The sequence below is a fragment of the Hemiscyllium ocellatum genome, chromosome 46 (assembly GCF_020745735.1).
Source record: "Hemiscyllium ocellatum isolate sHemOce1 chromosome 46, sHemOce1.pat.X.cur, whole genome shotgun sequence".
Lineage (NCBI taxonomy): Eukaryota > Metazoa > Chordata > Chondrichthyes > Orectolobiformes > Hemiscylliidae > Hemiscyllium > Hemiscyllium ocellatum.
Window position 1 is genome coordinate 4,582,960 of NC_083446.1, and position 13,976 is coordinate 4,596,935.

At 45.8% G+C, this 13,976-nt stretch overlaps 1 protein-coding gene across 1 annotated transcript in view; it reads left to right on the forward strand.

Moving 5' to 3' along the window:
- The first annotated feature begins 5,447 nt into the window (after positions 1-5,447).
- The window catches only part of ahnak (AHNAK nucleoprotein), a 61,754-nt gene continuing 53,225 nt past the window's right edge, over positions 5,448-13,976 (forward strand). The window contains exon 1 of the mRNA XM_060855858.1: positions 5,448-5,558. The gene's annotated coding sequence lies outside the window, so the exon portion shown is untranslated. The remainder of the gene's footprint in view (positions 5,559-13,976) is intronic.

Here is a 13,976-nt window from a genome sequence, read left to right on the forward strand (position 1 = left end):
TAGTCACATTATAACCAGACTGTACTGTGTCCCTCTGCTCTGACAGATACAGTTATAACCAGACGGTACTGTGTCTCTCTGCTCTGACAGAGACATTAATAACCAGACTGTACTGTGTCCCTCTGCTCTGACAGATACATTAATAATCAGACTCTACTGTGTCCCTCTGCTCTGACAGACACATTAATATCCAGACTGTACTGTGTCCCTCTGCTCTAACAGAGACATTAATATCCAGACTGTACTGTGTCCCTCCGCTCTGACAGAGACATTAATATCCAGACTGTACTGTGTCCCTCCGCTCTGACAGATACATTAATAACCAGATTGTACTGAGTCCATCTACTCTGACAGACCCATTATAACCAGACAGTACTTTGTACCTCTGCTCTCACAGAGACATTAATAACCAGACTCTACTGTGTCCCTCTACTCTGACAGATACAGTTATAACCAGACTGTACAGTTTTCTCAGCTCTGACAGATACATTATAACCAGACTGTGCTGTGTCCCTCTGCTCTGACAGACACATTATGACCACACTGTACAGTGTCCCTCTGCTCAGACAGATACATTAATAACCAGACTGTACTGTGTCCCTCTGCTCTCACAGATACATTATTAACCAGACTGTACTGTGTCCCTCTGCTCTGACAGAGACATTAATAACCAGACTGTACTGTGTCCCTCTGCTCTGACAGACACATTAATAGCCAGACTGTACTGTGTCCCTCTGCTCTGAAAGACAAATTATAACCAGACTGAACTGTGTCCCTCTGCTCTGACAGACACATTATGACCACACTGTACAGTGTCCCTCTGCTCGGACAGATACATTACAACCAGACTGTACTGTGTCCCTCTGCTCTGACAGACACATTAATAACCAGACTGTACTGTGTCCCTCTGCTCTGACAGATACATTGTAACCAGACTGTACTGTGTCCCTCTGCTCTCACAGATACATTATTTACCAGACTGTCCTGTGTCCCTCTGCCCTGATAGAGACATTATAACCAGACAGTACTGTGTCCCTCTGCTCTGACACAGACATTAATAACCAGACTGTACAGTGTTCCTCTGCTCTGACAGATACATTAATAACCAGACTGTACTGTGTCTCTCTGCTCTGACAGATACAGTTATAACCAGACTGTACTGTGTCCCTCTGCTCTGAAAGACAAATTATAACCAGACTGTACTGTGTCCCTCTGCTCTGACAGATACATTAATAACCAGACTGTACTGTGTCCCTCTGCTCTGAAAGACAAATTATAACCAGACTGTACTGTGTCCCTCTGCTCTGACAGACACATTATAACCAGACTGTACAGTTTTCTCTGCTCTGACTGGTACATTATAAACAGACTGTACAGTTTTCACTGCACTGAAAGATACATTATAACCAGACTGTGCTGTGCCCCTCTGCACTGACAGACACATTATAACCAGACTGTACAGTTTTCTCTGCTCTGACAGATACATTATAACCAGACTGTACTGTGTCCCTCTGCTCTGAAAGACAAATTATAACCAGACTGTACTGTGTCCCTCTGCACTGACAGACACATTATAACCAGACTGTACAGTTTTCTCTGCTCTGACACGTACATTATAACCAGACTGTACTGTGTCCCTCTCCTCTGACAGATACATTGTAACCAGACTGTACTGTGTCCCTCTGCTCTGACAAATACATTATAACCAGACTGTACTGTGTCCCTCTGCTCTGACAGACACATTAATAACCAGACTGTACTGTGTCCCTCTGCTCTGACAGAGACATCATAACCAGACTGTACTGTGTCCCTCTGCTCTGACAGATACAGTTATATCCAGACTGTACTGTGTCCCTCTGCTCTGACAGATACATTGTAACCAGACTGTACAGTTTTGTCTGCTCTGACAGATACATTATAACCAGACTGTACTGTGTCCCTCTGCTCTCACAGATACATTATTTACCAGACGGTACTGTGTCCCTCTGCTCTGACTGATACATTAATAACCAGACTGTACTGTGTCCCTCTGCTCTGACTGATACATTAATAACCAGACTGTACTGTGTCTCTCTGCTCTGACAGATACAGTTATAACCAGACTGTATAGCGTCACTCTGCTCTGACAGGTACATTATAACCAGACTGTACAGTTTTCTCTGCTCTGAAGATACATTATAACCAGACTGTACCGTGTCCCTCTGCTCTCACAGATACTTTATTAACCAGACTGTACTGTGTCCCTCTCCTCTGATAGAGACATTATAACCAGACTGTACTGTGTCCCTCTGCTCTGACACAGACATTAATAACCAGACTGTACTATGACCCTCTGCTCTGACAGATACATTAATAACCAGACTGTACTGTGTCCCTCTGCTCTGACAGAGACATTAATAACCAGACTCTACAGTGTCCCTCTGCGCTGACAGATACATTGTAACCAGACTGTACAGTTTTCTCTGCTCCCGCAGATACATTATAATCAGACAGCACTGTGTGCCTCTGCTCTGACAGATACATTAATAACCAGACTGTCCTGTGTCCCTCTGCTCTGACAGATACATTAATAACCAGACTGTACTGTGTCTCTCTGCTCTGATAGTCACATTAATAACCAGACTCTACTGTGTCCCTCTGCTCTGACAGACACATTAATATCCAGACTGTACTGTGTCCCTCCGCTCTGACAGAGACATTAATATCCAGACTGTACTGTGTCCCTCCGCTCTGACAGATACATTAATAACCAGATTGTACTGAGTCCATCTACTCTGACAGACACATTATAACCAGACAGTACTTTGTACCTCTGCTCTCACAGAAACATTTATAACCAGACTGTACTGTGTCCCTCTGCTCTGACAGAGACATTAATAACCAGACTGTACTGTGTCCCTCTGCTCTGACAGACACATTGATAACCAGACAGTACTGTGTCCCTCTGCTCTCACAGATACATTATAACCAGACTGTACTGTGTCCCTCTGCTCTGACACAGACATTAATAACCAGACTGTACTGTGTCCCTCTGCTCGGACAGATACATTAATAACCAGACTGTACTGTGTCCCTCTGCTCTGACAGACACATTAATAACCAGACTGTACTGTGTCTCTCTGCTCTGATAGAGACATTATAACCAGACCGTACTGTGTCCCCCTGCTCTGAAAGACAAATTATAACCAGACTGAACTGTGTCCCTCTGCTCTGACAGACACATTATGACCAGACTTACTGTGTCCCTCTGCTCGGACAGATACATTATAACCAGACTGAACTGTGTCCCTCTGCTCTGACAGACACATTATGACCAGACTTACTGTGTCCCTCTGCTCTCACAGACACATTAATAACCAGACTGTACTGTGTCCCTCTGCTCGGACAGATACATTATAACCAGACTGTACTGTGTCCCTCTGCTCTGACAGATACATTAATAACCAGACTGTACTGTGTCCCTCTGCTCTGACAAATACATTATAACTAGACTGTACTGTGTGCCTCTGCTCTGACAGATACCTTAATAAACAGACTGTACTGTGTCACTCTGCTCTCACAGATACATTATAACCAGACTGTACTGTGTCCCTCTGCTCTGACAGAGACATTCTAACCACACTGTACAGCGTCACTCTGCTCTGACAAATACATTATAACTAGACTGTACTGTGTGCCTCTGCTCTGACAGATACCTTAATAAACAGACTGTCCTGTGTCCCTCTGCTCTGACAGAGACATTCTGACCACACTGTACTGTGTCTCTCTGCTCTGATAGTCACATTAATAACCAGACTGTACTGTGTCCCTCTGCTCTGACAGATACATTAATAATCAGACTCTACTGTGTCCCTCTGCTCTGACAGACACATTAATATCCAGACTGTACTGTGTCCCTCCGCTCTGACAGAGACATTAATATCCAGACTGTACTGTGTCCCTCCGCTCTGACAGATACATTAATAACCAGATTGTACTGAGTCCATCTACTCTGACAGACACATTATAACCAGACAGTACTTTGTACCTCTGCTCTCACAGAAACATTTATAACCAGACTGTACTGTGTCCCTCTGCTCTGACAGAGACATTAATAACCAGACTGTACTGTGTCCCTCTGCTCTGACAGACACATTAATAACCAGACAGTACTGTGTCCCTCTGCTCTCACAGATACATTATAACCAGACTGTACTGTGTCCCTCTGCTCTGACAGAGACATTAATAACCAGACTGTACTGTGTCCCTCTGCTCGGACAGATACATTAATAACCAGACTGTACTGTGTCCCTCTGCTCTGACAGACACATTAATAACCAGACTGTACTGTGTCTCTCTGCTCTGATAGAGACATTATAACCAGACCGTACTGTGTCCCTCTGCTCTGAAAGACAAATTATAACCAGACTGAACTGTGTCCCTCTGCTCTGACAGACACATTATGACCAGACTTACTGTGTCCCTCTGCTCTCACAGACACATTAATAACCAGACTGTACTGTGTCCCTCTGCTCGGACAGATACATTATAACCAGACTGTACTGTGTCCCTCTGCTCTGACAGATACATTAATAACCAGACTGTACTGTGTCCCTCTGCTCTGACAAATACATTATAACTAGACTGTACTGTGTGCCTCTGCTCTGACAGATACCTTAATAAACAGACTGTACTGTGTCACTCTGCTCTCACAGATACATTATAACCAGACTGTACTGTGTCCCTCTGCTCTGACAGAGACATTCTAACCACACTGTACAGCGTCACTCTGCTCTGACAAATACATTATAACTAGACTGTACTGTGTGCCTCTGCTCTGACAGATACCTTAATAAACAGACTGTACTGTGTCCCTCTGCTCTGACAGAGACATTCTGACCACACTGTACTGTGTCCCTCTGCTCTCACAGATATATTATAACCAGACTGTACAGTGTCACTCTGCTCTGACAAATACATTTTGTGATCGTCTCGTCTGTCCGAGACAATTACCGGACTATACTGTGTAGTTCTGCCAAACTATGATAGTTAGACCATTCTGTCCCGCTTTGCGAAACTGTTCTGACCAGAGTGAATTCTGCCCCATGCTGTCACCGACACCATAATAACCCGACTGGCCCGCATCTCTCTGTCCTCTCTGACATTGTTAGAACCAGCCAGTGCTGTGTTCCCCCACTCTGCCAGACTGTGGTGTGACCCTCCACCTGGGTGACCCTCCCAGCCGCCCCCTTGCACACAGGCTGCCCTGCGCCCCTGGTTTTGTGGCGCTGTTGTGGAGAGGTGGGATTGACTCGGCTGACACATCCCTGATGTCAGCTCTCCCCCTTTTTTTTTGCTTTGGTCCATCCTCCATCACCAAGCGAGTCTCCGCCCCCAGAGGACACACCCGACCGTGTACAAGAGCCCAGCCCTGTAACAGTAGAGCGTTATTATCGGGAATCTCGAGGTTGGTGCTCCACTTAAGTGCTGCTTTGGCGAACGGGCTATTCCCCACAAGCATTGGGTGCCCCGGCACGATGGGACGGCTCGGGCTTTAGCCTATAAATCGCTGCCTCCAGGTAAATCCAACCGAAATCTCCCAAGATTTGTGTTCCATTGCCTGGAATTTGCTGCAAGATTTCCTTTTGGGAGTTTTGAGATGAATGCGCGCGTGTTACCGAGTGGCAGCAAGAATTTATTCCTGGTGTTGGTGGAATTCTCAGCAAGTTAATTTATTTTTGGTGGTGGGGGGGAGGAAAAAACTTTTTTTTTCTCTCTTGCAAGCGATTGCTGTTTTTGGATTGTGCTCCCAACGGGTGGGGGTGGATTCTTTCAGCTGACCCCCACCCCTGCTTGCTTGCAAGTTGTCTTCTAAACTTGACCCCCAAAAAATATAAGCTCACAAAAGTTTTGTAGATCGAGACCAGGGAATCTGAATGTCCGTCAGAACGATCTTTTTAACCCCCCCTCCCTAATGTTTTCGCCACTCACACGTGTCAGCAGAGGGAAAAAAATATTGGAGATCTGTTCCAGTTGGTCTGTGTTTTTTTAACAAATGAAGTTGGAAAAAGATACATTGTTGGCAAGTTTTTAAAACAAAAATCTCTTGCACCAAGTTTGTGTAATCGTGTTTGATATGGGTGGGGAGAAGGGGTATGGCATAGTCTTTTTTCTCCCCCCACCCACCCACTCCAGCTCTGGGCAGCCAGCCCAGTCCAACCTTGGAATTCATGACTGTGGTTGGAAAAGTAACTTAAAGCAGACTTTTGAGGAGAGTGAGTGTGGGAGGAGGAGAGTGAGAGAGAGAGAGAAAAAAATATGTAATCACTGCCAGAACTTAAGCAACGAGAGAGAGGGGAGTGACTTGCAGACTGGAGAGTTAGGTGTGGCGAGGTTATTTGAAGATTAAACAAGCAAGTTTAGATCAGTTGAGATTGACAAGTCTCCCATATGCAAATATTATTTGAAGTTTTGCTGTCCTGTCTCCTCTCTCGACCGGACTGATGGGGTAGGAGGGGAGGGGGGGGGGGGGGGGGATAAGTCGACATTGCAGTTTGATCGAATCCTCCCATATTCCTGAACGCGGGGACCCACAGAATAAAGGGGCGGTTATAACGTGGCGGTTTTCAGGGAGCATCCCAGATTGGAGAGTGTGTTGCTGACAAAAGTCTTCATCAGGGAGGGGTTTTTTTTTTGCCAGCGATCGGCGTTTACAATCATGATTGGGACTTGCCTGGGCTGGACAGAGTTAAAACTCACACACACACACACACACACACACACAAAAACACCAAGTTAATTGGAAGCACTAGCTTTGGAAGCGACGCTCTGGCCAAGGAGCAACGCTTCGAAAGCTATTGCCTGCAAATAAACCTGTTGGGGGGGCTGGAAGCTGGCGTTGTGGGGTGTGGATTTAATTCTAACTTCGCCGTTGTTAGCTAATTGGTCCCCTTTGTGCCCCAGATACACCTAAACATACAGCAGCTCCTGCCCCTGCCCCTAGCCGTGTTGTTTTGACAGATAATGCATGGTTAAACTAGACCAATATTGGGAAGGGTGGGTCACTTTGCGTCCCAGTTTAATCGTGCAGTGTGCCCAGATTGTACAACTGCATGTTTATCCTCCCTCGCTGAAGTTGGGTGTATCCCATATCCGATTGGGATACCATTTTTTTTAAAATAACGAGCCAATAATACATCCTTTTGCAGCTTTTCAGAGAAATCCCTTTTGTAATTTGCAAGTCAAAGGCGAGGTGTTTGAGAGAGGGGCGAGGATTTTTTTTTACTTTGCATTCAAACATGATGCCCCTGCACTACTGCGGGAGAGTGGGATTTTGTTTTTCTCTGAAAGTTGGAAGACCAGCCTCCCTCCCTCCCATCCCCTCCCGAAGCTGCTCTGGGAGGCGGGCCAGGGATTTACAGGGAGGTGGGGTCTTCGGGCGGATCAGCAAATCCATCCAGAGAGAGAGACTGGGAGTGGACGCTGGGCTTTCGGTGGAACCAACACAGAGTCCCAGGACAGAAGCCAATCAGCCCCCGGCTCTGCAGATACACCCCCCCCCCCTCCGGGAGAGACAACTCGTAACATTTTCGCCCTCCCCCCTCCGCCAATAATTTATGGTTCATTGAGCAGATGATCATGGGATCCTAAGATGACTGGGTGCAAGTCTATTGCCCCTCCCCGCCCGTAGTGCACAAAACAATAGACAATATAAGGCCATTCAGCCCTTCGAGCCTGTACCACCATTCAATATGCATCCAAGGAGCAGGAGATTCGACGTTTCGGGGCATAAACCCTTCTTCAGGAATTTCCTGATGAAGGGCTCATGCCCGAAACGTCGAATCTCCTGCTCCTCGGATGCTGCCTGACCTGCTGCGCGTTGTAGTGGTTCTGTTCGCCGAGCTGGAAGTTTTTGTTGCAAACGTTTCGTCCCCTGGCTAGGAGACATCATCAGTGCTCTGGAGCCTCCTGCGAAGCGCTTCTTTGATGTTTCTTCCGGTATTTATAGTGGTCTGTTTGTCAGTTTCAGCTGTCCGCTGTAGTGGTTGGTATATTGGGTCCAGGTCGATGTGTTTGTTGATGGAGTTTGTGGATGAATGCCATGCCTCTAGGAATTCCCTGGCTGTTCCCTGTCTGGCTTGCCCTGTGATAGTAGTGTTTTCTCAGACCTGCTGCGCTTTTCCAGCAACACATTTTCAGCTCTGATACTCCAGCATCTGCAGTCCTCACTTTTTCCACCATTCAATATGATCATGGCTGATCATTCCTCAATCAATATCCCCTTCCTGCCCTATCTCCATAACCCCTGATTCCACTATCTTTGAGAGCTCTATCCAACTCTTTCTTAAATGAATCCAGAGACTGGGCCTCCACTGCCCTCTGGGGCAGAGCATTCCACACAGTCACCACTCTCTGGGTGAAGAAGTTTCTCCTCATCTCTGTCCTAAATGGTCTATCCCGTATTTTTAAGCTAATGATGGTTGTTTCCACATCACAGCCTTACTCTGCAGTGAATTAACTCACTGGCCTAACGTCTAAAAGCAAATTGCCGCAATCTGAAAAAGAGCTTTGACAAAGGGTCAGTTCGACTCGTAACGTCAGCTCTTTTCTCTCCTTACAGGTGCTGCCAGACCTGCTGAGATTTTCCAGCATTTGCTCTTCTTGGCGTAATATCTAAGTTGATCAAAGGGCGGCATGGTGGCTCAGTGGTTAGCACTGCTGCCTCACGGCGCCAGGGTCCCAGGTTCGATTCCAGCCCTAAGGACTGATCTGATGGGCCAAGGAGTGACAGATAGTAAGGCAAATCAGGGTAGGGCTCAGACACTAAGTTCCTGGGGTGTGTGGTTTCCTCCCACAGTCACATAGATGTACAGGTCAGGGTGACTTGTCCATATTTGGTGCATTAGTCGGAGGGAAATGGGTCTGGGTGGGTTACTCTTCGTGGTTGGGCTGAAGGGCCTGTCTCCACACTGTAGGGAATCTAATCTAATCGCTTGTATGTTAAAGTCAGAATTTGGGCAAAATCACACTATTAAGACCCCTCCCCCGCTGTCCGGTGGCTTTGAAGACAGGATTAGACTCGACAGTGATGGCCCTTCTAGCCGAATAGCTGACCGGACCACGCCTTGTTCAGACTCTTGGGCACCCGGTAGCCTGTGGGACCAGATGCCTTCAGAACAGCCACGGAGCTGCACCCTCTGCTGAGGACCAGATAACAATGATGAAGGGGAGCAAGAGGAAGGGAGTCAGGAAAAGGGGAAACCCCAATACTGTTCAAGCAATGTCACCCGCCCCCCCCCCCCCCCTTGCTCCTGGGGAGGGGAATAGTGGTCAGCATTTTGGGTCGAGGCAGAGATTTACGAGTCTTGAGGTGACATGGTGCTGCTTCTGCAGACTGATCGGAGTATCCTTTTGATGCCACCAGTCTGACCAGGAGGAGATTGCCTTCAGTCTGTGAGCTGAGACAATACGGGGACGACAAACGCAGCAACTGCTGGAGAAACTCGGCAAATCTGGCAGCATCTGGGGCATTAGGGATGGCACGGTGGCTCAGTGGTTAGCTCTGCTGCCTCACACCACCAGGGTCCCAGGTTCGATTCCAACCTCAGGCGACTGTCTGTGTGGAGTTTGCACGTTCTCCCTGTGTCTGAGTGGGTGTGCTCCGGTTTCCTCCCACAGTCCAAAGATGTGCAGGTTAGGGTGGATTGGCCGTGCTAAATTGTCCCATAGTCTCCAGGGATGTGCAGGTTAGGGTGGGTTGGCCGTGCTAAATTGTCCCATAGTCTCCAGGGATGTGCAGGTTAGGGTGGGTTGGCCGTGCTAAATTGTCCCATAGTCTCCAGGGATGTGCAGGTTAGGGTGGGTTGGCCGTGCTAAATTGTCCCATTGTGCCCAGGGATGTGCAGGTTAGGGTGGGTTGGCCGTGCTAAATTGTCCCATAGTCTCCAGGGATGTGCAGGTTAGGGTGGGTTGGCTGTGCTAAATTGTCCCATAGTCTCCAGGGATGTGCAGGTTAGGGTGGATTGGCCGTGCTAAATTGTCCCATAGTCTCCAGGGATGTGCAGGTTAGGGTGGATTGGCCGTGCTAAATTGTCCCATAGTCTCCAGGGATGTGCAGGTTAGGGTGGGTTGGCCGTGCTAAATTGTCCCATAGTGCCCAGGGATGTGCAGGTTAGGGTGGATTGGCCGTGCTAAATTGTCCCATTGTGCCCAGGGATGTACAGGTTAGGGCGGATTGGCCATTGCTAACTTGTCTGTTAGTCAGAGGGAAATGGGTCTGGGTGGGTTACTCTTTGAAGGGTCGGTGTGGACTGGTTGGGCTGAAGGGCCTGTCTCCACACTCCAGGGAATCTAATCTAATCTTTCGTGAATAAGACAAACCTCTCCGAGGATTAGAGTGAGTTCAATGACCACGACCCTGTAATCAGAGCCTTAATATGTACCAGTTTGTAACAGCATTGGATACAGGAACTTAAAACAAAGTAAAGATTTTTAAAATAATAAGACAAAAGCAAATACTGCGGTTGTTGGAGTTAAAAACAATGTTTTGAAACTGCAGTTCTGAAGAAGGCTGATACTGGACTTGGCTCTGTTTCTCATTCCCAATGCTGCTAGACGTGCTGTTTTAATAAGTAAGTGAGGAGTAATGCGCTGCTCAACTGTAATTCAATCCCTATTTCAAAGCTGCACATCTAATCCTCATATATGATAAATCCCTACCTCTGAATTAAAACTAGTGTCGGTTGTCCTATGTAAACTTGTTAGGCTGCCATACCACCCTCCGGCCAGTGATGGCACTGCTGCACCTCCATTGGCTGGGGGGGGTGGAACAACAGCGTCTTTACAACTATGGTCACGGGAAATTAAAATGGAGAAGATTACCAAGAAGATGAAAATTTTTACACGGAGATATCTTGAGAACTATGACATGCCAAATTACACACACACACACACACACACACATTTTTGCCAGTGTGTTGCTGAATTCTTCTGTGATCAAACACAGAGACCAAACACAACCCTGCAGGCGTGCTCTACCGAGCAAGCTTTTGATATTTTCAGTCTTCCCAGGTTCAAGACTGATTCCAGGAAACTTTGAGAAATGTTTTCTGTGGTTTAGGTTCTGGCCTGAGTCTTTGTATACTTACAAAAAGAGAGCACAATGTTATTTTAGCCTGCTTTCCCAACCTCAGAAAGTAATCTTGAGGGTGTACAATTGTTTTTTTAGTGAGAGCTCGCAGTGAAGTTAATTAGAAACAGGCAGATATGAAGCAATGCAGGCTGAGATACAGATTATCGAGGAGCATCACAGGCGCAGAGGTACATACTGAGACAGAGCTATTTCGTCACATACTGAAAAGTGTGGATATGCCATACTGACACTGCACTCAAAAACTAAGATAAGACGTGGTCATGGTGCAGCACAGTTATTGAAGTCATGTAAACTTTGAAACACAGAGACACTAACAGACAAAGACTGATGACGATACAGGGAAATATTGAGGCACAGACTCCAATGAGATATGCACCTGAAAAAAAATTACATATTAGATTACTTACAGTGTGGAAACAGGCCCTTTGGCCCAACAAGTCCACACCAACCCATACCCTACATTTACCCCTTACCTAATACTACGGGTAATTTAGCACGGCCAATTCACCTGACCTGCACATCTTTGGACTGTGGGAGGAAACCGGAGCACCCGGAGGAAACCCACGCAGACACGGGGAGAACGTGCAAACTCCACACAGTCAGTCGCCTGAGTCGGGAATTGAACCCGGGTCTCAGGCGCTGTGAGGCAGCAGTGCTAACCACTGTGCCACCGTGCTGTCCATATGTTGGATAAGATGGCAATTTTAAACGTAGGCTGAATATTTTACTCGTGGCAATTTTCATCTAAACACGCATTGACCAAAGATATTGACCAATGATTTACACAAGAAAAATTTGTTTTTACTTATCGATGTAAAAAGAAATGCCTTTACTAACAACTACAGCACAGCATCCTTGTAAGAGTGGAAACGCTGAATGAGAACACACTTTAGCCAGCCTATCTGTGAAAAATCTGTTTAAATGAGGTTGTCAAAAATGATGATAGAAAACTTGTGTTTCTTGCACTGCTGAGAAAAGGTACTTTTCCGGGTATTGTTTTCAGAGTATTTTAAACTGAGACTCTTGTTCACTGGATACTAAAAATCATGAGGCACTTTTTAAAGGTCAGTAGTTCTCCTGATGTCTGGGTTAGCATTCATCTCTCAACCAACAAGTCAAGTACTCCTTTATCTTATTGGAAGCTTTTAGTTGCTACATCTGATGTCACTTGTTTTTTCAGTTGTCGGTTTTTAATTGTACTGCTGTGAGATGCCCTGCATTGCAGACAGGTTTTTCCAATATCAGTCTCTTGCAAAATACTGTTCATAGTTAATTGAGCGAGAAGCACTTTAAAGCAGCTCTAAAATAGGGTGAGATGCTCTGTAGAAACTTCAAAAAAGTGTCTTGGCTTCAGAGAGAGATTTATTGACGAGAATATTTGGGAATGTGTCAACATTTTTGGTGGGAAGTGAGTTAACAAAATAAACCGAGAGTATAAAACATGTTGTCTATTTTAAAATCTGTCAATTTAACTCTGAGAATGTGGGAACCAACTAACAATGCACAGCAACTGATGTTTTAAAAAAAGTTGCAATTTTGTTTTAAAGAAAGGACATTGCGTGGGGATATTTGCTGCGTTGGCCGTGGGAAACAATTTGTAAATATTTACTGCCAGGTTTTTGGTGAAAGAGAGCCTACCCTTCGGGGTTTGTTAAACTCCGGGGGTGTTTTGGAGTGGTTACATTTCCAGATACTATTATCTTCTAACCTTTTGGCTTACATACACTAGCAAAGCTTCCATTCAGCATTTTAACCCATTAGCAACGACTGTTGAAATGGCAAATAGGACATTTTTGCAAGAACAGCTTATAGCAATAGTCAGCCTCAGAATCACTTGTGTCTCTTGAGAGTTTTGTGCAGCATTTATTTCAGCGGTAATGTTTATATTCTTAAAGGAGTGTGGTGAAACAGATCTCTCTAAGTTCTAGTGAATGGAAATCAGATGTATATCATCCTGAAGTGGGGAGTAGTTCAATTTAAGAATTTTAAATTTGTAGAGGAATAAGACGGTGTTATTTTCTGGGTCTGTAGATTGTGAAGGAGGAAAAAATGGCCTTTAGTAGAGTGATATGTACTTCTTGTCAGATGTGGGAGTTTAAAGAGAGTTTAAGGGTTACTGTGGATTATATCTGCCCTAAATGCTGTTGGCTGCGAATCTTATCAGATCGAATGGATCGGTTGGAGAGACATTTTAGAAGCGCTGAGGAATTTGCAACAGCAACAGTATGTGATGGATGGCAGTTATAGGAAGGGGGGGAAAGTCTCAGATACAGTCACAGAGATGGGATAACTCCAGGAAGGGCAAGAGAGGTCGGCAACTAGGGCAGGAGTCTTTTGTGGATATACCCATTTCAAACAGGTATGCTGTTTTGGAAAATGTAAGGGGTGATGGATTCTCAGGGGAATGTAGCACAAACAGCCAAGTGGACGTCTCTATGACTCTATTAAGATAGATTAAGAGCAAGCTATAGTTACAGATTTTCCACACAATCGCGGCGCTTTCAAGCCATTTTGTATTGGTCCATCGCTTCCCCGTCCACAAACCCTGATAGTTTCTTCCCATCAACTAATGTCGAAACTATTTATAAGCATTGAGGCTCCCCCTGATAAAATCTGCTGAATCAGTTCAGGCCACACCATGTTAGTCATGTAACAAAGTACTTCAAATAGCTTACTCACCTGTAAACAAGGTCAAATAATGGTCTCTGGATATAGAGAGCAGGAATGACACCAGGTGAAGGATGCTACTGGTAGAGTTGCTTCAACAGCAATCTCAAGTTTGCTAATTTTATTCAGGGTCACCATGCTTGCTTGGCCATTAGGAGATACCAAATGTAATGAGAAG